We start from the raw sequence: 23,292 nt of genomic DNA, 5'->3' as shown, positions 1-23,292 counted from the left end.
TCCACAGGCATCAGGTCTGATTTAAAGGATGAATGGTTTGCTTAAAGAACAGTTGCGAAAGTTAACTGACGACAAATATAAAAACTGGCCGGATTATTTATTTCAAGCATTGTTAATTCTGAATAATCGTCCTTTGTTACATGCTGAATCTCCTTTGATGCGTTTGTTTCCCCCAAATGTTGATGCGAAACCCAACACCATTGGCAATACTGTAATGTACTGGGAAATTTCCCCCGGAGCTTTGGGTCCATGCAGAGCAACCCCAGGTTCCGCAGGCTTGGACCTGCATGCCATGAATGACACTGTACTTAAGAGTAAAGACCGAATCATTGTTGAGACCGGCGTTGGTGTCTGTATACCAGCTGGAAGTTTTTGTCTGATCGCCCCTAGATCAGGCCTTGCCTTAAAAGGTGTTCAAGTACTTGAAGGAGTGATTGACAATGATTATCAGGGAGAGATTAAGGTCCTTCTGCTGAATAGCAGTGAGGTTGATTTATCGATTCAAAAGACTGACCGAGTTGCTCAATTGCTAATCATGCCTGTTTTCAGGGGTGAGATTCAGAAAGGCACTGCCCCAACTTTACTAACTGTGCGAGGCCAAAAAGGATTTGGTTCCTCTGACAACCCTAGAGCGAGAATATGGGTGCAATCGCCTAAACATCCCCCTGAACAGGCTGAAATTATTGCAACCGGTCATGACAACACCATTTTGGTGATGAGACCAGGGAAAGATAGCTGGGAAGCTGTCCCGGCTGACAAATGTTATTTACGAGAATGAATAATGCCTGTATTTGATTTTCTTTCAGATCATTCTCTGGACTGCTGCTGCAGGATGTGCCGGCGTTGGACTCCTTTTGGTCTGCTACGTCGGGAGAGAAGGGAACCCACAGACTTTGGTTGATTCGAGAACCCGAGTACCGCGTTCCTTCGTTGCGTGGGATTCATCATCAAACTTTTGGACAACCCTCGCCAAACGAGTTACTAATTCTCCGCATTTTTGCCTGACACCCATAGGTTCCGTAACTGACATTTTAGCGACCTGTTTGGTTGCTGTCCCTGCCTCATTGGAGACTTTAAAACATATTTTCAATATATCAAATGCCCGACCCAATGTTATTCTGGGCGATTTCGCAGCCCATGAATTTTGTCCCTTATGTACTATTCTCTCGGAGTCCATTCCCCCAATTCATTCTCAGATCACTACGTATAATATCACGCAGGGTGATTTGTGCTTTTTCTTGACTTGTGATCCTAAGGCAATTACCGAATGTGTAAAGTTAAAACTGAGAGCCGCCACTTCTTTTTCGGCTCATGAACGATTGCTGTGCTTACGAAGACTCCCAAAATCATGTGTTTCTGTTATATATTTATTTATTTATTTTGTGTACTTGTAGAGCGCATAACCTGTCACCCAGAGGGCATCCTGGCGCTTTGAACTTCTGGACGGATACACTACTTACAGCTCAGCTAGTTTTCGGAAAGAGGTGCGTTTTCAACGCTTTCCTAAACGGCAAGTACTCCTTATGACTTCTCAGAGAAATAGGAAGGGAGTTCCAGAGTTTGGCCGCTGCAACACTAAATGAGCGGCCACCCATCCTGACTCTCTGAAACCTCGGGACAACCAGCAGTAGGGCCAAAGAGGAGCGAAGGGGCCGCGAGGCAGAGTACCAGGCAAACATATTCCGCAGTGGCACTGGGCCCAGTTGGTGTACTGCCTTAAACACCAGGCACGCGGCTTTATACAGCACGCGCAGATGTACCGGAAGCCAGTGTAGGTCTCTCAGAGCAAGAGTGGAAGAGCTGGACCTGGGGCGGGAAAGGGCCAACTTGGCGGCCATGTTCTGCACACGTTGTAGCTTCCCCAGCAGATTTTTTGGGGCCTCCAGAAGCAGCGCATTGCAGTAATCTAAACGGCTTAAAATGGTACTGCGCACTACTTCCGGCCTGGCCTGAGCGGGGAGAAGGGCAGAACTTTACGCAACATGCGTAACAGCATCATGCAAGTAGAGATAAAAATAAAATTAAAAATAACATGACCTGTAAAAGTATAGTAGTTGCTCCTAGCCATTACCGTACAATGTTGTTACCTTCTGGTTGGCTCTTCTCCTGCGGCAACTCCTCTTGGCCCTATATTCCTGCAAATATTTCCGGAGGCCCGTGTGCCATCACCAGACTGAGTTTATTAATGTTTTCCTCACATCCCAATACCTATTCCCGTGTAATCCGTGATTCTATGATGTTACATGAGGACTGTGATTCTTCCCTATATCTCTATTCCAAATCTGAATACCTTAGTTTAGCTATCTCAATTATTGGTGTCCCAGCGTTGGCTGTTTACAACGCGAAGTCCATTGGAAAAATGGTCTGTTGGATGGTACAATCGATTAATCAAACCTCTACCATTTTATCTGACATGTTATTAGATGCCCAGGGTGAACGTAGAGCAATTCTGCAGAACCGCGCAGCTATCGACTATCTCCTGTTAAAGCATGGACATGACTGTTCTGACTTTGAGGGTCTTTGCTGCTTTAATTTGTCCGACCACACCAAATCGATCCAGGCCCATATTGACAAACTCCATGATTTGACTGCAGAAGTTAGAAAACATTTTGATCAGGGCTGGTTTGACTGGCTCTTCAATTGGTTACCTGACTTACATTCCCTACGACAGATATTAGGGGGTATTATGATTTCTATTTGTATTTTAGTAGCTATTTGCTGCTTTATTCAGTGCATTCCTTCTCTACTCCAATACTGTAGATTTGGCAAGAGGAATAGATCAGTTAGTTTTGTTTCCTATTATTCTTCCACAGATGTTAGTTCCATATAGAGAATGGTTAATAGACTGGAGTCAAGGGTGAAGTGTTCTGACCGACTTTTTCGGCCCTCCTTTGAGGGAGAATGATTGAAGGTGACTCCAGCCTATTACCCTCCTAGTGCAGGGATTAGAACTATAAACAGGGCCTATTCATAAGGCACAGTAGTGCATTTTCGTACCCCTTTCCTTAGATCAGGGCTTATAAACTTAAGCCAGGGAATAGATTCATTAGTATTAGTGATAATCCGTCCTTTTGCAAGAGTGTTAGTATACCTTCTATGGAGTTATGCTTATTTCGGGCCTTGTAGGCCTCAAACGGGAGAGACTCCATCTTGCTTTCTGCCCTGGCAGCTTGAGATGCTTCTAGGCCAAGTGTAATGTTTTAGTTTCGAAGTGTTGTTCGCTTGGAGAGAACCGGCTCAGGCTGGCTCTTATCGAAAGACTGTATTTTTCTCCACTCCGAAGACACAACATCAGGCCGGCCGTCTGGGAACGTGTCCTTGGTACGGGGAGGTACAAGAATTTGGTGGGCGGCAGGTTACTGGCCGTAACTTTCCATGAAAGGACAAGCTTCCATATTAGCGAAAGTGTTAGGCAGTGAGTCAGTCAGTCTGTAGGCAGCAGCTAGCCGTTAGCATCAATGCCATTAATTATTTCCAGGCAGACAGTCGCCATCTTGAAGTCCGAGAAAGATCATGAAGCTGATACTCTCTGAGAAAGATTGAAGGAGAAGGAGAAGTAGCGCAGAGCGATCAGAGACAGAGAGAGACAGCAGATAATAAAGAGGAAGGTTCCAGTGACTTGGAAGGAAGCAGAGGAGACAGAGCATAGCGGTGCAGACGTGTACTCGTGACTGCTGAAGTGTGATTCCGAGACGAACCAAGGCACAGACGAGAAGGGAACCTAGATGACTGTTGAACCCCGACTTCGTGTCCACAAGGTGACGTCTGACCATTACTTATAGTGTGCACATTCTAACCTTTCACTTTTCTTTGCAGGATATATGTTATAGTATATTGCTGTGTTTATAATCATTGTAATAAAATACCCCAGTTCTTAGTGAACCAACATGTGCCTTGTATTCTTGTTCAATCAGGGTAACCTGGTCTTCTAGTCAGACATCGTTTTCATGAACGGATGTAAATCCCGGTCAGGTAAGAGGTGACTGAATAATGAGGGAGAGAGGGACCATTTGATGCTGAGAGCAGAAGGTACATGATTCAATTTGGAAAGCTGTGCTAATTCATGTTATTGTAGTATCATCCCGAGTAGCCAATGAGAGACTCCTTCCAAAGGTATTCATAGGAGAGTGATCATCGTTGGTAAGCGGCGTTAATGAGAACACCAGGTGGGAGACTGGTGTGTAGATCCGCCGGATTGCGGATCGGGTTGTAAGTAAGCGAGCACTGGGAGGGAAACCAGTGTGTAGGTCCGCCGGATTGTGGACCGGATAAAAAGAGAGCACTGGGGCTGCAGCTCAGTGTGTATGGCACGCCGGATTGCGTGTCGAGTGAGCACTGAGGGTGATCAGTGTGTAATGGTGCATAATCAGAACTGCCCCAGGGTAGATTAGTCTGGGCCTAAGTGGCTGTGAGACTAGTTGGTATGAATGGGATACTGTAGAAAACCTATGCATGTGTATTGCTATTTTCCCCATCCTTAGGTATGAGATGTACATACATATACATATACCTATTGTAAATACGTTCTAAGGAGGGAGGTGATTACGTTCCGACTGGGTTGGAGGGGCTCTCAGGAGCTGATCCCATCTGGTTCGAGAATCCGGTCGTTACACTGGGCCAACAAAAGAACGCCATTCAGCAGCAAAAGAGATAAAGAGAAAGTAGGTTGAAGAATAGATACTCTAATAGAATGACTGGATGCATGTGCAAGTAGGAGAAACGATAATGATTTAAGTAGCTAAGGCATAACCTAGATGGTGTAAGCCTGCTGTTTGCTGGAATCCAGAGATAGAAACCTGAACCTTAAAGGTTAAATCCTCACAATTTGACATTGGCATCAAAGACTGTCTAATGTCACCCTCTAGCAGCCTAAGAAGTAATTTGATTTCATGTGGTTCTACCAGCTCACGGAAAAATGCCTACAAAATTAAGTGAGAAACCTTCTATTGACGCAACTATCTGTGACCTATATGAGAAAAAGTTTGTGGTAGGTGGAGGATGAGATAGCAATGACAAATACCTACCCCACTCATAAATCCATAGTATGGGCCTTGAGAAACTAAATGTACACTTGAAGTTATTATTGGGTGAGGAGAGCATTCTTACTTGAGTGTCTGGGGGTATTTTGGGATTGTTCAATTAGCAGTTAAAATATATTTTTGACATCTAAATGATTGAATGATGTGTCATCAAATACCTAAAAACAAGAGAACATGTTTAAAAAGAAGAAGGTGGAAAATTAGCGCTGGTAACTCACTGCACGTAGGCTGTCACGCTATCAGGCTGAGCTTTTGCCTGCTTTGATTGCACTGATCATATGGGGCAATTACTTAAATACATGTTATTCATGTGGAATGTCAGAGGCATGAGAAGTCTGTTTTAGAGGTATTAAAACCTTTCCTACTTGCAAAGGGGAGGGGATTGAAATGCCATTATACAGGAAATGGTCTCCAATTACAAGAGTGGGGAGGGGTTTCCTAGACTAATTTTAAGAATGGGATATGGCAGATGCCTGAAGAATAGTTTACCCCCATAGGAGAGATTATTTCTTCTACACAGGAATACAATGTCAATTTGGATAAGATGCAGTGCACCAGATAGTTAAATATCATGATACAGAATGCTGAATGCCTAGGGAAAACACTGTCAGACCAAAACCTAATACATGTACTTGTAGATGTGTTAGGTCACTAGAGGTATACCCTCATGACGATTGCAGTCATCAGTAGTGAAATGTACAGCATTTAGTGAAACTATAATTGATGACATCCATCTTTAATGTGTAGAGAAGAGAGGGTTAGCAGAAAATGTTCTTATGCGGGAAACCTGAGCTGGCTCCGGACTCTGGCTAGGGGGGCCCCTCCCCGGATTTGTGAGGACTGCTGCCACTATTGCGGACTGTCTGGGCGGCTTCTCCTGCACCGGGGCTGGGGGAAGTCTGAACAGAGCCCTATATGTTTTTGGAGGCATTTTAGCCCCAGTCTACACTTTCTTCCTCCCCCCCCGGCCTGGCAGTCGCCACCCCCTGAGGACCTGCTGTCACCCGCACTGGACTGTGGTCCTGATTACAGCGATGGCGACGACATCTGGGTCTGCACTCTGAAGGATAGTGCTCTCTCCCCACATTGTTCGTGGTCCATGCCAGTCGAGGCTGATCCAGATGGCTTTGATTCCACCTGTGAGTTTCCCTAGTACCGCTATATCATCGCCGAGCCTGGTGGCCACCGCGGATGGGGCTGCCGGGACCTGCTGGCCCTCTGGACATGAGGAACTGCAAAGGGGAGACCCAGGGGGAAAACCATAGACGGTAACTCTACTACGGGGGGACCTTCTCGTGAGCTTGAAAACCCCACCAGGCCCTGGTCGACAGAAGCCTCCTCCTCCGGGTACGCTGAGACACCCCAGGACAAACTTGACCTGATCCTTAAGGAGGTCAGAGACCCCGCAGAGCGATTGAACAACAGATCAGACCCCTAACAAGGGGCCTCACTCTCCTCCGAGCAGATCATGGGAAACTTGTGGACACGGTCCAGGAGCATGATAAAGCTTTGACTAACATAGAACATCAGGTGTCGGAGCATACTACCCAAATAAAACAACTGCAACAACAAGTTAATGGCCTCCTGGGCAAAGTGAAAGACGCAAAAGGCAGGAACCGCCGGAACAACATCTGCGTGATTGGTCTTCCAGAGTGCAGTGAGGGATCCAAACCTGCAGACTTCATGGAAACCTGGTTCAGAGACTACGTGGCCCAGGAGGGTCTATCCCCATACTTCTGTGTGGAGAGGGTGCACAGAATTCCCACAGGAGTGCTGTAAGCGGGGGCGCCCCCACGTCCTCTGTTTGTCAAAATCTTAAACTGCAGAGATCGTGATGTGCTGCTACAAAAAGCAAGAGAAAAGTCTCAGATCCAATTTGAAAATCAACGGATCTCGGTTTACCCTGATTACACCATCATGGTGCAACGCCAGCGGACCTGTTTCCAGGCCGTCTAGAAAAATCTGCGAGCGGCTCAGCTAAAATATGCCCTCTTATTCCCGGCCCGACTAAAAGTTATTCATGATCGGAAAACTTACTTTTTCAATAGACCCAATGATGCGGAGGAATGGCTAGAGGTGAAGGGACTGGGACTGAGCCAGGACCAGCTACCAGGCTCGCAACGATCGGGCTCTATAAAACCAAAGCAATCTGACACCTGCCGCCGCAGACACGCTGGGCACGCAGGACTCTAGAATAATTGGTCCAACACACAACCAGAAGATGACCGGCAGAGCAGAAGCTTTGACTATGGTCGGCTCCTTCCGTGAGGGCCACCCCAAGTTTGTTACTGACTCAGAGGACAGCACTATTAACTTTGACTCGAAACATAGTACCAATCTGTTCCCTTCGGTGACGACTCAGACAGTTGACAATTTGGTAAATAACTGAAATGGATAGTCCTGCCGCTAGACCATGGCCTACCTAATGCTTCACTTGTGCCTTATCGCTGACCTGCCTGACACACCAGTATCCTTTTCAAATGTCTTTGCGTTACATAAGATGTCATGTACCCCATAGAATGTCAAGGATATGTAAAGATATAGCATTGCTTGTATTGTATAAACTGCTAGGGCCCATTAGGTCTGCAACTGAGCCCTGGTTGCTGCACCGTGGGAACACTGCCCCCTGATACGTTTCTAATGCTCACACCTGAGGAGATTTTCTTTTGAACATATCATAATGTCATAGATACAAATCCCCCTCTGGGTTCCGTTGAGCCACCGGAACTCTGTAACAAAGTGATCTATCATATGGGCGGCAACACCGACCCCCCACAAAGCAAACGCACTGTTTCATGGTATTTTAATGTTGGAGTTCGATGTTGGGCCCAGCGCACTTTAGGAGCTGAGCCAATTGTTGTTAGCTTTAGGGCAATGGGGTACTCAGGGTCTGCAATAGTTCACAGGCTCCGCAACATAGGGAGCTTCATGCACCACAGAGTCTTATGCCTAGAGGTTGCACCACCGTAGGTTCTAACAATCTACTAACCTGGAATGTGCGAAGTCTAGGAGCAGTGCAGAAGAGGCACCGAGTCCACGCTTATCTCCTTAAATGCATAGTCTTCCTCCAAGAATCACACCTTACTGACGCCGAGGCTCAGAAGACCAGCAAGAAATGGTGGCCATATTTATTCCACTAACTACTCGGCATTCGCTAGGGGAGCAAGCATTTGGATCCGACATGGGTTCCCATTCACTGAATTGGATCGTCGCATAGATGACCAGGGGAGGTACATCCTATTGAAGGGCACCCTGGATGGTATAACTGTGGTCCTGGGGAGTATATATCCCCCGAATTCTGACCAGGACAAATTCTACCAACGGCTGAGCACAGCATTAACCGGGTGGGATACAATTCCATGGATCCTAGAGGGGACTATAATGCGGTGCTGGATGTGGATTTGGATAGGTCCCACCTCCCATTACACGGCGCTAGTGCCTACAAGCTAGCAGAGACACTGAACACCTGGCTAGATGGTTGGGTTCTGTCGGATGTGTGGAGCCGTCTGCACCCTACACATAAGGAATATTCCTTTTACTCACCAGTCCTCCAGCTTCACACTAGGATAGATAGATTCCTCTGCTCAACTAACATAGCCATGCAGATCTGTCAATCCACTTATTTAGCAAAAACACTTTCTGATTACAGTCCCCTCGAGCTTACCCTTGCCTGGGGTAGGGTACCGACCCCAGTGCCCACATAGAGATTGGTAACACCGTTACTGGAGGATGCCCCGTTCCATACTGTTCTATCCCATACCATTGCTAATTATTTCTCTGAAAAGTGGAACAAAGCTTCCTCCAACCTAATTGAGTGGGATTTGCTTAAGGTGGTGGTGAATGGAGCCTCTATCCGAGGGATAGTGGGGGCCAGACAGGAAATACACCAGACTTTGATAAGAGTGGAGAATTTAATGACCACCTTAGAGCATGAAGCAGTGACAGACCCAGACAAACGGGATGCGTTACAAAGTGCTCATATTAACCACGCTGAAACACTCGAAACATTGCAGGTTATGGACCACAGGGCCTTTCTACAATGGAAATATTTGGAAGCAGATAGAGCTGGAACATTATTAGCTCAGATAGTACGGGACAGACATGAATGGCGCGTTATTACACATATTCATACACCGTCCAGTGCATCAACCCACAAGCAACAAGAGATAAATGAAGCCTTTTGCACTTACCTCAGTACTCTTTATGCAGCCCCAACACACGACACTGACACCTCTGTAGACGACTTTTACCGAGACTTAGCGATTTCCTCCCTTCTGGCAGACATACAAGAAGACATAGAAGGCCCTATAACCCAACATAAAATATGTATTGCGATTAAAGGTTTAAACCGTATTAAGGCACCTGGCCTAGATGGTCTGCTCATGGAATTTTATCAAACGTATTCAGATGCCCTGGTTCCCAAATTAGAAGAAATATATAAGGCAGCTCTGGAAGCCGGTCACTTACCGCAATCCACTATGCAGGCCCTGGTCACCTCCATACTCAAGCCAAGTTGTGATAGCACAGACATTACTAATTATAGGCCTCTATCCCTACTGGCAACCGAATATAAGATTTTAAGCAAAGCACTTGCAAACCGTATGCAAACCTATCTCAACACCCTCATACACAGCGACCAATGTGAAGACGATTACACTATGTTATGCAAGCTACACCGGATACTTATTCGGCAACGGGTTGCCTTAACCTGGGAAAACATGTTCACTGCCCTACAACGCTTTGATTTCCTTAATGGCTATCTCAATTGGGTGCACCTACTCTATTCATCTCCCATGGCGAGAGCTCGCACCGGACAGCATATCTCCCGCGAATACGCAGTCCACAGGTATACACGGCAGGGATGCCCTTTGTCCCCCCTGCTGTTTGTACTTACGCTGGAACCTTTAGCAATAGCCCTGAGACAGTCAGCAGAACAGCTAGGGATACCCATTGATGGCAAAGCCCACCTCACCTCCATATATGCAGACGATATTCTGCTGTTTCTTCATGACTTATCTGCTGACCCCAAACCCCTCCCACTATTCTTTCCAATTTTGGAAAGATCTCAGGCTTCGTTATTAACTCAAGGAAATCACATGCCTTTTTTTTCCGGGCAGGGCCCTGCCCAGATGAGGTTCAATTCTGTACCTATAATCTCCCTGTAACCCATTCCACGTTCAAATATTTAGGAATACAAGTTTACAGATCACAGATGGATCTACTGGACCTTTTGAAGGCCATAACAGCACTACGATCAAGTGGGGCCTTTTGGACATCATTGCCCCTTTCAGTGATGGGATGAATTCCCATCTCTAAGATGGTAGTACTTTCTTGGTTATTATATTTTTTCGTTTACATGCCCATAGTGGTACCTCATTCCATTTTCCGTACCCTGAATACTATTCTGGTGGAGCTCATATGGGGAGCGGGTCGCCAAAGAGTGAGCCTTCAGAAGCTACAACTGGAATCTCGCAAGGGAGGTTTAGGGGTTCCCGACTTCAGGGCATACTATAATGCTTGTCAAATCTAGTTGCTGTCCTACTGGACAGCTGGAACAAATGTACAAGAAATCGGGTTTACATCAAGGGCTATTGACCGGAGTATGTCACATTCCCTGATCCAGCCCATAAGTAGGATCCCCCTGGAGGGACCCCCATTGCTGAGAACTGCGCTACAATGCTGGAAAAAATCTCTATAGTATACATCAGATATAACCCCTTACTCTACTAATGTCCCATTACTGGGTATTCCCACCCCCGGGGGTAGGCTCACGAAGGCTAGAATACACATCTGGATGGAGGCAGGGGTGGAGGAGGTTGGTGCTTTTTTCTGCGATGGTAACCTATTGGATCACAACACATTTGTACAGACTACTGGGGCACCGGACAGTCAGTATCTTCTACATGCATCGTATCACATTATATCAGGAATACTTTGCCACCGCAATGCAGAGAGCCCCCGCAGTATGACCAAGTTTACTTACTATATTATATGGGAGCTTGGGGACATCTTATCAAACAGCTGTACACCGGTATCAGGGCACATGCTGGCATCACACTCACTAATCTCAGGACAAAATGGACAGTGGATGATGGCTGAGAACTCACCGACAAAGCCTCTGTGAGCATGCTAGAGCATCCCAGGAAGGTATCCCGCAATGTTAAACTAAAATGTATCCAAACAATGGTCCTACATCGATTCATACCTCAACCCATAGAGAATACATCAGATGTTTCCAGAGGCCCAACACAGCTGCCCCCGCTGCAAAGGCGATGAAGCAGAATTTATCCATATGGTGTGGACCTGCCCGCGTATATTAGATTATTGGACTGGAGTTTGTCACTCCCTGGGAGAAGTCACGCATATGACAGTTCAAGACAATGCCCTAGAGTGTCTTATGGGGCTCCGTAGGTGCACCAAAGCGCAGAAAGTTCAAAGACATTCTCTGGATCTGGCTCTTGTACTAGCCATCAGGGCCCTCACAATGAGATGGAATTCCCCTAGATGCCCGTCACTGTCTAGTTGGCAGAATGACATGATACAATGGGGTGGGGCTGAGAGCGTGGCGCATAGAAGAGAGGAGGCAGGAGGCGATTGGCGAAATATATTTGTAACCAGAAGTTATATCAAGGTCACATATGTATTATGTATCTGATGAAAACAACAAAAACAAATACCTTATGTATCGAATGATCCTACTTTTACTCTGATGAGGTGTTTCAATAAACTATGTTAAAAAAAAACATTAAATGCAAGTATCAAAGCCCAAGTCCATACTGAACAGTTCACATCATCTAATTCATTCTCCAGATAACGTGGTAAATGTCAGCGTGAAAATCAACACCACGCGGCAAAAGTACGATACGCAAAAGCAAAAAAACATGCGATGAGGCTAACTGCGGGACAAAAAGTAGCCAAAACCAGTCACAGGCCTGCTAATCCCATGCGTCTGGCGGGACAATGCACCATAAAAACCCAGTGAAAAATACACCAGAAACAAGACAAAGCTCGTAGCAACATGGATGCACCCTGACCCAGCGCAGAGGCCTACCCGAACCCCACAACCCCCACAGACCACCAGCAAGGAACAACGGGGTCGGGGAAGGCCAAGGAGAAGAGGGAGAGCAGGATGGGGTGCAGACCGCAGGAAAACAAGACCAGCGTCACGGAGGTGACAGAACACTACCAGCAACTGACCCAAATGCCTGGAATGCAGTCGGAGTGCTGAGGAGGCCAATCCAGGAGGCCAATAGGCGACAGTATGACGTGACAACCTAAACCAGGTACCAACCCGCTGCAAACAGGAAGGCAGTAACGACAACAGGAGGTGGCAGTCCAGCGCCACCGGAGGAGCTGGAGGAAACCCAGGCCACAATAATGTACACATATCCACAGACGCATCCAGTACCCCCAAACAGTCACAATGTACACTGCCATGCAGTCTGCATGCAAACTAGCACAATGCGCCAACATACATGCCAACACAAAGGCAACACGCACCTTCCCTTCACATCTCAGAGAGGCACACAACACCTGCAGCAGGGCACATAATATAATGCATCTGTGATGCTGGAGAGGACTACCATACCGTCGACACCGACGCCCTACAATAGCCGATGGATATCCCGCACAACCCCCACGAGGACCCGGACCGCCAAGCTACTCAGAGGAGAACACTGAGCCTGCAACGGACCAGACAGCAGGCAGTACCCGCAGGCACAGCTGGCTCATGACACTTCACCCACCCACACATGGCACCCCAATGGCATGTGTCAGCATGCCAAAAGGAGATGACCCAACAGGTGTGGGTGGGTTCGAACCTATGGAATGCAAACCAGGACACATACGTAGGGGTCTATCACCCTACAGGGCCCATCCACACCCCACTAAGGAGACCCAAGCTGCCATAGTGACACAAGCAGATGCACAGCACAGAACCACTCCCAGGGGCGTGCAATTAGCAGTCACACACCCATGTTGGCTGTGCGTACGACGGCCCTGGCCACTCCCCTCACGAATAGAGTGGGTTACAACAAAGCTACATGTCCAAGCCCCAACCCACTGCCTCCGGTGACATGTCTGCATCCTTGGTCATGTCATGTCACATGTTGTTATATAGCGCAACTTTTCACTGTGAGGTCTCAAGGCGCTTGCAGCAAAAACGATAGACAACGTTAAGAGCTGTTGTGTGAAGTGTCGAGGGTTATTTAGAAAACAGCCAGGTTTTGAGAGTTTTATGGAATTTTTGTGCTCGGTAATGGATAGTAAGTGGGGGGGGGGGCAATTTGTTCCAGAGCAGAGGTGCGAGATAGGAAAAGGAACGATGGCCATAACGGGAGGTACGGACCCGTGGTTGAATCACGAATGATTTGTTACTAGACCTTAAGGGTCTTTTAGGTACATACCAGTTGAGATTTTTTCGAAGATATTCAGGACCGGTGTCGTACAAAGTCTTGTGGGTCATACTCAAGGTCTTAAAATGGCCTCTCAGACGAACAGGGAGCCAGAGGCACTTCTGGAATGGAGATTCAAAACCAATCTGGCTGCAACATTCTGGCGGGTCTGCAGCTTTGAAAGCAGGTCCTCGTTGAGTGCGGCATACAGGGCATTGCCATAGTCCAAATCAGGCCCTGTACCAGAGGTTTCCTGGCTTCAATAGGAAGCAATTTGAAAATCTTCTGAAGATTCCGCATGATAACATAACAGATTCCAGTGACCTGGTTAACATGGTTTTTCATGGATAGGGCACACTCAATCGCTATTCCCAAATTGCGTACAGCTGGTTTCGGGGAGGGACATGCTCCCAGTTCAGGAGGCCACCAATCTTGCGAGCAAGATTTTTCAGCATTGCCAAACAGAATGACTTTGGTTTTACTAGCATTCAATTGCAGTTTGTTGTTATTCATCCAGTTGCTAATCTCAATCATGCAGTTTTTAAAACGAGAACGGGTACCAGAATAATCTGTACCTCATGTGATAAGCAATTGGGTATCGTCAGCGTACGATACGGTTACAAAACCGTATGAGTTGATGATCTTAGCCAATGGAGTGAGACATACATTAAATAGTAAAGGGATAAGAATCGATCCTTGGGGTACGCCCACGGTTACAGGGCGGCTACTTGAGACCAGAGTGTCTACTCGCACAGTGGTGAGGCGGTCAGTGAGATAGTTCTCAATTAAGCATGGGCGAATTTTGCAAATTTTGCGAATCTGGCGTTCGCGAATTTGCATATTTGCGAACTCGCAATCCGCAAAATCTGCGAATTCTCGCGAATTTGCGGATTTTTTTTGTGTTCGCAAGGGTTTTTGCCAGTTCGCGAGGGTTTTGTACCAGTTCGAAATTGCGAACTTAGTGGTCGGCTCGCAACGGTCGCGACTATGTTGTTTCTACGTCTGGTTCATCATCACAGGTTCACAGCACCCTCTGTTTCACCACTGCCACCCTGTTTCACCCATGCCACCCTCTGGTACATCAATGCCACCCTCTGGTTCATCACTGTAGATTATGGGGGGGAAAGCAAGCACACCTGCCCTGCTTCAACTGACATGAATTAATTTGGGGTTGATTTATTAATGTGTCACTGTTTTAAAATTCCAGTCTGGCACCTGCTTCCTTATCTGTAATTTGTTTTCTGTTGCAGTGCAATTGTTTTTTCCAGGACCTTTGTGGCCTACTTGTAGCTATTCTATGAGCCTGCTTTGAGGGTCAGAGCAGGGTCATAGAATTGTTGCAACTAGCAACTGAACTCTGGAGGGGACCCAGTCAGGAAGCACTACAGGGAATGGTTACTAATGAAGACTTTGAACTTTTGCACCTGCTAAGTGCTTTCAGTTTTGCAAAACTCGTTTTTCTGCAGAACAGCAACTGTAATGCCCCAAACAAACATAGGCAACTGAACTCTGGAGGGGCCCCTCAGGAAGTACTACAAGGAATGGTTACTAATGATGAGTGAACTTTTGCACCTGCTGAGTGCTTTCAGTTTTGCAAAAACTCGTTTTTCTGCAGAACAGCAACTGTGATGCCCCAAACAAACTTACTTGTGAAAGTTGATTTCTAATCCAAAAGTGAGGAAGTCAAAAGGCCTCAAATCCAAAAAAGTGCAGGCAAATGTCAACCTGATGAGTTATTCTGATAAAAATCATCATTTTCAGAAGGTCTATGCTGCTTGCTAGTGGATTTCTTGTGCAGAATTGCAAATTTTGTAATTTCGCGAGTGCAAGATTGTTGCTGCTCGCCGCACCTACATGTTCGCAATTGCGAACTCTCGCGATGCGTCGCCAAAATATCGAGAAAAACAACTCGGCAAACGCTGAATGACGGTAAGTGAACGCCGCACGCTGCAATATTGTATCACCGAGAAAAAAAATCCGCTGCGTGCGAATTTGCGGATTTTCGGTAAATTCGCGAAAGTTCGCGGATTGCGAATTTACCGAAAATCCGCAAAATCCGCGAGCGGAACGGATTTTCCGCCTATGCTTATTCTCAATCCAACCAAGGGCCCTTTATCTGATACCTATCTCCCACAGTCGATGTTTCAAGATGCTGTGGGAGATGGTATCAAAAGCAGCGGATAGGTCCAAAAGGATGAGAATAGCTCAATCAATCTCTGTCCACCGCAATCCTGATGTTGTCCACGATCTCAATGACCGCTGTCTCCGTGCCATGAGCGGCACGGAAACCAGATTGAGAGGGGTCTAGAACCCCGTGGGATTCTATGAAGGCCGTAAGCTGTCTTTTGACTAGATGTTCTAACACTTTCCCAAAGTAGGGTAGCAGTGAAATAGGCCGGTAGTGAACTGGTAATGTGGGATCAGTGGAAGGTTTTTTTAGGATAGGTTTGACTTGTGCATGTTTCCATTTGGTTGGCACAATGGCTTGCTCTAGTGAGGTGTTAAAATTTCCATGAGAGAGTCAGCCAGTAATGGGGTAATTGTAGTGCAGCGGCGGGGGGGGAAGGGGTCCAGAGGGGAACCAGATTTTACCTTGTTTAGTCCCTCAAGTATTTCAGTAACAGTAATAGGGTCAAATTCAGTCAAACAAGGAATGCTCTTGTAATTAGCAGAAGGGGACTTTGTAAGTGGGTAGTTATTTTGCTGGAGTGGGCTAGAGTCAATGTTCGAGAAGGAGGAATAGGTTGATTTAATTTTATTATAAAAAGAAATGGACATGGATTTGACCCATTCTTGAGTGGGTGCAAAAGGAGGCTGTTCGGCCCGGGGTGAAGTAAATTCTTTAATATTTTAAATAATTCTTTACTTTATGAGTTCTGCCAATTCCTTTCTTGGGATCCCACCCTTTTTCTCAAAAAGGCTAATGACTGATGGATTAATACCGGGAGTGACTAATGACTTGGGAAAGATAGGTCTTGGACACCTGAACAGATGTCCCAGACCTAGGGGGCAGGGGGCGTGCTGATGGTCCGGGCCAGGTGTGTTAGGCAGAAGGAGTCTTGGGACTTGCAGTACCCCGGTATCCACACGTTGATAGTCCAAGGATCGCCGCTCTTAGTCAGGGCGCTATGAATTCGAAGGATTCTCCCCCCCAGGCATCAAAGAGGGTTTCCAAAAGCAGGGAGAGTAAGGCACGAAGCACACTGCAGGACAACGCCACAGTCTGCACCAGCGCTACGGAACCCCCTTCTGGGGTCATGGCCTTTTCAATACTGATCATCCCTTGATAGGTTTGGATAATGTGATTTATAAAGTCTCCATGAGATACATATTTTGATCATATTGAAATTCAGCATCCCTGTTCTGGAGAACAGGCACTCCCTCTTTCTACCTTAGGCTTTACGAAACGTTGGATATGTTTCTCTTTAGAGAAATCCTAAAGAAATGTTAAGTTTGGGTGTCCCACATCTGAATTACCCGCGTTGTTTATGCGTGCGGTTAAATAAGTCTTTTTAACCATTTCGATTTTTTTTACATAAAGTGAGTGCAGCAATTTATAATTCATATGATCCTCCTTCTTTTTTGTTTTCCGCCATTGTCGTTCAGCTGCTCGACTAGATTGCTTGTCAATTTTTAGAGACGCGGTGAACCATGGAGAAGCAACGGATTTCACGTTAACATTCGTCTCAGGGATGATCTCGTCCAGGGTTTGCAGGATGGAAGTCTCTAGGTTGGTTACCATTAGTTCCAGTGGGGCCCCCTGATTTATTAGAGGTTTAAAATCTTTAAAGAAGGTTTCAGGCGTCAATTTACCCCAAGGTCGCATGAGCGCTTTTTTTTTACTTACTAATTTAGCCGGGGTGTGTCTAGAAAGATTGAACCTTAAAAGATACTGGTCGGTCCAAATCATGGGGAGCGGGGTCTCATTGCTCATTTTAGATGAGTTGGTAAAGATTAAATCTAATGTGTGGCCCGCTAGAGGGGTCGAACCCATTACCCTTTTGGTCAATCCTAGACTTTCCATTGTTCTGATTAAACAGAGTGGTACACCGCACAATGTAAAATCGTAGGGCACAGGGCCCACATGCATATTACAAGATCACAGGGACACATGCAGAGATCATGTTGCACTGGTTACCTTTATTGGCAGGGCCACGTGTACAGTGATGCCTGTGCTGGTGTGTGGGGTGAGTGTAAGCCTACTCGCATGGAATGTCTGGTGTTGGCAACGACTTGGACATTGGACACCAGTGCAACTCAAACATAAAACACATGAAATACAGAGTCAACTGATGAGCAACATGGGGTGAGCCAGATAAAGTATAGAGGAAAGCCAACATGCAAACAGAAGTATCCGTGAGTCGCAGTGCACTGGGCTGTGGACAGTAGGGATGAGCGCGCTCATGTGCAGAAAAAGTCTTGGATTGTGTCCCTTCAATATATTCCTGATGCAGGTGCAGTGGCATGTGTCAGACCTGCATCATCTTCACCAACAATGTCTCAGGGCCCCCACACTTTTTGAGGTGACATACCTGCGCAACCGCTCCACAGCACAAAGCACAATCAGCTGTGAACCATGGCCTGTGGGGCACTGAGTCACTGGCACCTGGAGTGCTGAGCAGGGAATCAGGCTGATGACGGCATCCACAACAGGCCTGAGCAACCACGAAGTCTGTCATGAACACTGCTTCAACTCTGGCAGATGGCGTTTGGAGGTGAAGGCTGCATACAGCGCAAGGCCACAGAGTCATGGCATTGATGAGCCCAAGGCCCACACCTCAAGGGCCAGCCTATGTCTCTGGAGAAGGGGTCCCGGACTTGATCAGCACAGAGTTAGTGGCCCCTGATGCACTGCGGCTGGCACAAGCACCCAGCCATGGAAAGGTGACTTGCGATGCAGTCAGATGGGCTATGCAACCTGATTGGGTAACCATCGTTGTCCGAGGTGTTTGTTTTGGAGTGTTGTGGGGGACAGAGGAAGGTGTCCTTCAGGGCAAGACACCGAAAGTTTTGATTTTATCTGTAAGCAGCAAATCGAGGAGTGGAATCCAACAGCCCGTTGCCACCACCAATTCTGTATCAGCTACATGGGGGTAAAAACTGCCTCCTAGTCCATAGGCTCAGACACCACCACTTTTCATCCAGAGAGTGTCCATGAATGTCGGGGAACAGACTTAGTGGCACCGGGGCTGAGTGGGGATGCAGACTGCGATGATGCTGGTACACTGATATGGACTCCGCCATTGCTGAATCATGACTCTGCAACCTACTGGACCACAGTGTAGGCCATAGGCAGCAGTCAACAGTGGCCCACAGCCACGTGTCTTTGTCTCGCAATGCACAGTGCTAGGGACACCAGGGCAGTTGTTGATAGTGTACAAACATCTCTGTAACGATGATCCTTTTCTCTCCGCCAAGTTGCAAGGCGACATCCTCTTAGGCTTCTCCTTGCGTGCAATTATGTGTAATCCTACTTTGCATACTCAATGTTCAGTTCCAAATCTGTGGTCTACTCAAGCACAGCCTAGGCTGAGAGCATTGTAGGGCGGAAGCAGCAGTCAGCATGGGCCATACACCGAATGTCTCCGGCATAGGTTGGTGGCCCCACCGGCCTGCGTAGTTCAGGTTCAGTGGCACCACGTTTTCGGTCACCTTCGTGACTGTGACCCGGCTTTTGTCCGGACTGAGCCGCATCTTCCTCTTACTCCTCTCCGTGGTGTGGACTCAGCCATTGGTGATTCGCGACTAGGTGCTGTATGTGAGACCTACTGGTCCGCAGGGTTGTCCTGGTCCCTCATCCAAGGCTCGACGGCTGGCGTTGGACAGAGTTTGCGGCAGCACGGCTCGCGGGACGGCACTAGACAGGGTTTGTGGCAGCACGGCTCGCTGGGTGAACACACATGAATTGACTAAAAACGCCAAATTTCACAATTTAATTTCAGATCCGTAATCTTTATCTGTTAAGTAGTCTTCTTGTTAGATTTGTTGTGAATTTTTAGGGTACAGCAAGTAGAAAAAGTATAAATTAATGTTTATTAAATGGAAACCCTTGGCTTTCAATTTTTTATCTAGGTTTGTTTAAGAGATGTTATAATTCTTACTTGTAGCAAACACTATTAACATAAAAGTATAAACACATTGTTAAATTTTAAACGGTCTTAAACTAACTTCATTGTAATTAAATTAGTTGTTTTTGTGAAGGTGCTTTCTTTAGTATTCTCAGCTTAATTGCAAAGATTTTTATCAATCACGCAATAAAGAATTTCAATTGTTTATGCTCGCTGGATGGCTTTGGACAGGGTTTGTGGTAGCACGGCTCACCGGATGGCGTTGAACAGGGTTTGGGTCAGGATGTGTCGCAAGATGAGCAAATGGCACTATGCCTCACTGATCGAAGAGAGTCTGGTGTGGCCACTGTCCTGGATTTGGGACCACTGCCATTCAGGAGCAAGGACACAATCTCACATATGGGACCCACTGGGCCGCAGAGGTCGCTGGTAGAGTATGTAAACGAGAAAGGAGTAATGTGGGCCAGCATCAGGGGGAATGCGGTGGTCTGAAAGGCTGGTCGGGTCAGTTCCCTCGGGCTTGGGGCTTACATTGGCACTTGGTGAGCCCTCCATGACACACGCTGGTGTCAGATGCTGATTAGTGTGGCCTGGCTGCGTAGGGTCAGCCCTAACGTTTTTGTGGTCCAGCAGGCTGGGGTGTGGCAGGTGCACAGGACGGTGTCAGCCATGTGGTGGGGTGGGAGGCGCCACCCTGGCGGAGACGTTGGGCTTTCCAGAAGACGACAGTGCCCAGGGCTAAGTGCTTTTTATTCACACTCCGACGCAGGCCTGGACTACGCCGGCCCATTCCACTCTGCTCACGCTTACGGGTGGGGCGTAACAGGCAACATTTCTGCAAGGGTCCCCATTGGCTGAGGTGACATGGTTGCGTCCACTGTCCACTACACTCCATTCACCAGAAGTGTATGTCCCCATGGAAATGGGTGTGTTCTGCATACTGGGGTTTGTTCAGCACTTCATCGCCACTCTTGGCATTGTGTACTTTCCCAATCATGGTTCTACTGCATCCATCACATATGCCTTGTTGCTTCCTCTCCCAACATTGGTTCATTGTGTTGCTGACGTGCCATGCCGTAGATTGTTCATGTTCATGGCTTGCCCAGGTTACCATTGTGAGTTGTTCTATGGTGTCTGGTGGGTGGGCATGCTGTTGTGCATCTTGGTTGTGGACTTGTGACGTGTGCATTGCCAGAGTTGTGGATTGCATGGTTGTGGAGTTGAGGTGAGTGGGGTGTTAATTGGGAAGTTGCCATGGGGCTGTGCATTTCCCTTGGTGCCATCCTGGGATTTTTAGTTGCTGTTGGACTTTCGGAGGGTGAAGGGATCATCCACACTGGCTGTGTATTTGGAGGCGACATTGGTGAAGGTCCCATGGTGTTCGGATGTTGCCTGCACATTGATGTGTGAAGTGTGCTTCCTGTTGTGCTGATTGTGTGCTGTGTCACCAGGGGGCACAGGTGGGACATGTGTGTAGTGGATTGCCCCCTACACGTGCGTGCATCTGGCTATGGCGTATGGTCCTTGCTTGGTCCCCAGCGGTTCCTGCGCATTGTGTTGGCCGCACGGGGACTGGGATACCAGGATGATGGTGATGTCCAGGACAGCCGTGGTGGTTTCGGATGTGGCTGGCTGTGAGACTCCGCCAACTCTGACGGGTGTTGTTTGAGGTGTGCCAGGGGCCAACAGGTGGCGCACAGCCAGCAGCTTGGTGTGGGGTGTGTTGTTGGTTGTCCATTGTGTTGATGCCTTAGGCCTGTAAGGCGATGATGGCCAAGATTAAAGGATGTTTGTCCCATTCAGCCTGCAGTGGACAGTGACATTGTCGAATGTTTGGTCTGTGAGGCAGGTGCGTTTCCTGGGGGGCCGCTATCTTTGCGCTGCCTCTGTGGTGGTCCGGAGGGGAAGCTGGGTGGGTGTTGTGGCCCTCTTTGGTGTCCGTGCTGCATGATGAGTGGCTAAATGGCATCCATTGCCCTTTCGATGACGCCCTGGGCAGGGCTCCCTATTGTGGCGCAGGCTGCCGCACGACTTTACACCAGGTCAGAGCAGGTGTGAAATTCCTGCTGCTATTGCGTCTTATTGCGTGTTTTGTGTTCTTATCTCCGATCTGTCTGGTCCTTGTGAATGTTGAGGTGTGGTGTTGTTGCTGCTTTTTGCACGGGAACGCCTACTCTGCATCTCATTAGCGATAGTTGCAGGGGTCCTCTGTGGTGATGTTTTTTGCGGATGCTATCAGAGGAAAAGTGGTGCTGTGAGCTGTTAACACCTGCTTGTGAATGGTGGGGTACATTTATCACAACTTTGGCTGCGATAAAGTGCCATTAATTTTGCGATAGCTCCTTGTGAATATACCCCTCGGAGTCCGATTTAGGTAAACTTACACTTTTGTGTAAATTTGCGATTTTTTGAAAGTCACAAAGCAATTTTTTCAGTAGTATGATGGAACAGCCTAAACACAAGGAACTGCATATGAAACAAGTGGGGCAAGCAGAAATGACTCTACAGAACCCTGCAATATTAAACCTTCCAAATACACTAAAGAAGAACTTGAGAAATGCACAAAAGATTTAGTGGGTGAGAAATCAGACAGAATGGAGCTTGGCTCTCAATTACTTATGTAGACTATCTAGAAATGCAAGATTTAAATTGCTGCTATACAATTATTTACTTACTTCATACCTGACTCCTCAGTAGTGGTGGAATGTATTCGACCACCCCCAAAACTTGCCCATAGCTGTAGCATTAGTGATACTAAAGTCTGTCACATAGGGACTTCCGCTGTCATTGGAGAATACTGGAAAGTTGTAAGTCACATTATTACAGGCCTGACTGGTAAGACTGAGGTACTGAATCCAGATATCTACTTGCTCGGGTTGAGGAACCGACACAAAAAGAGAAAACACAAACTTAAATATTTGCAGGATAAGCGCCAATGAAGTTCCGCTGAGCTCTGGAAGTTACACATTGACTGACTGAAGAACAGACAGAGACAGAAAACATGTCTTTACTCAATAATTAAAGTAGGAAAGTTGGAAATGCAAATTATGTAAAAAAAATGGGAAGAATTCCTGCTCAAGCTTCCAAAGATGAAATCAGATGACGAACCATCATGGGAACAGAAATGTACTCTACTGATAAGTTGTCATAATAAAACTGTGCTGGGGGAAAGTGCTACTCTAAATTACGAAGTTATATCTCTACGGAATTAGGGAACGTATATCCCTAGAAACAAGAGTTAGGCCGGCAATGAAAACAGACACACAACAGAGTCGATCTGATAAAGAAGTTGAACTGGAACCTTAAACAATAATTCTTATGGGGTCTTCGCTTTAAACTCACCACATAACCTTCAACATTATATGGCTAAGGTACTGATGACTATGATTTAAAATAAATAAACATAGTTTCACTCTTTTTAATTTTATTTAGTTATGCGATTTATTGCGATGACAGATATGTATTCGTAGTCAAGCAAAATTGCATGATGTTAAAACTACCTAAGGCATTAGAAGTTCTCAAGACTAATAAAGGTCTCTGCAATACGAATGGTATTTGAAAATCAATAACCACGTTTAAATAAAAGAAGTGGAGCCCTAGTCTAGCACAAAAATATAAACACATGTTTATGCTCCTAGAATTACGGTGAATCCTCACTGAGCTGACCTGCAGTGAGTGCCGCTTTGTTCTCCCTCTCACCGTCCTGCTTGCTGAGCCTACGCCTCGCGGCCCCCGCTCCGCGGGTGCCGCTCGCAGGCTAAGGGTTTTGCCAAAACTTCTGTTCCTGGACCC

This window comes from Lissotriton vulgaris, chromosome 2_1 (genome assembly GCF_964263255.1).
Source record: "Lissotriton vulgaris chromosome 2_1, aLisVul1.2, whole genome shotgun sequence".
In the NCBI taxonomy this organism is placed as follows: domain Eukaryota; kingdom Metazoa; phylum Chordata; class Amphibia; order Caudata; family Salamandridae; genus Lissotriton; species Lissotriton vulgaris.
This window is presented reverse-complemented; position numbering follows the sequence as displayed.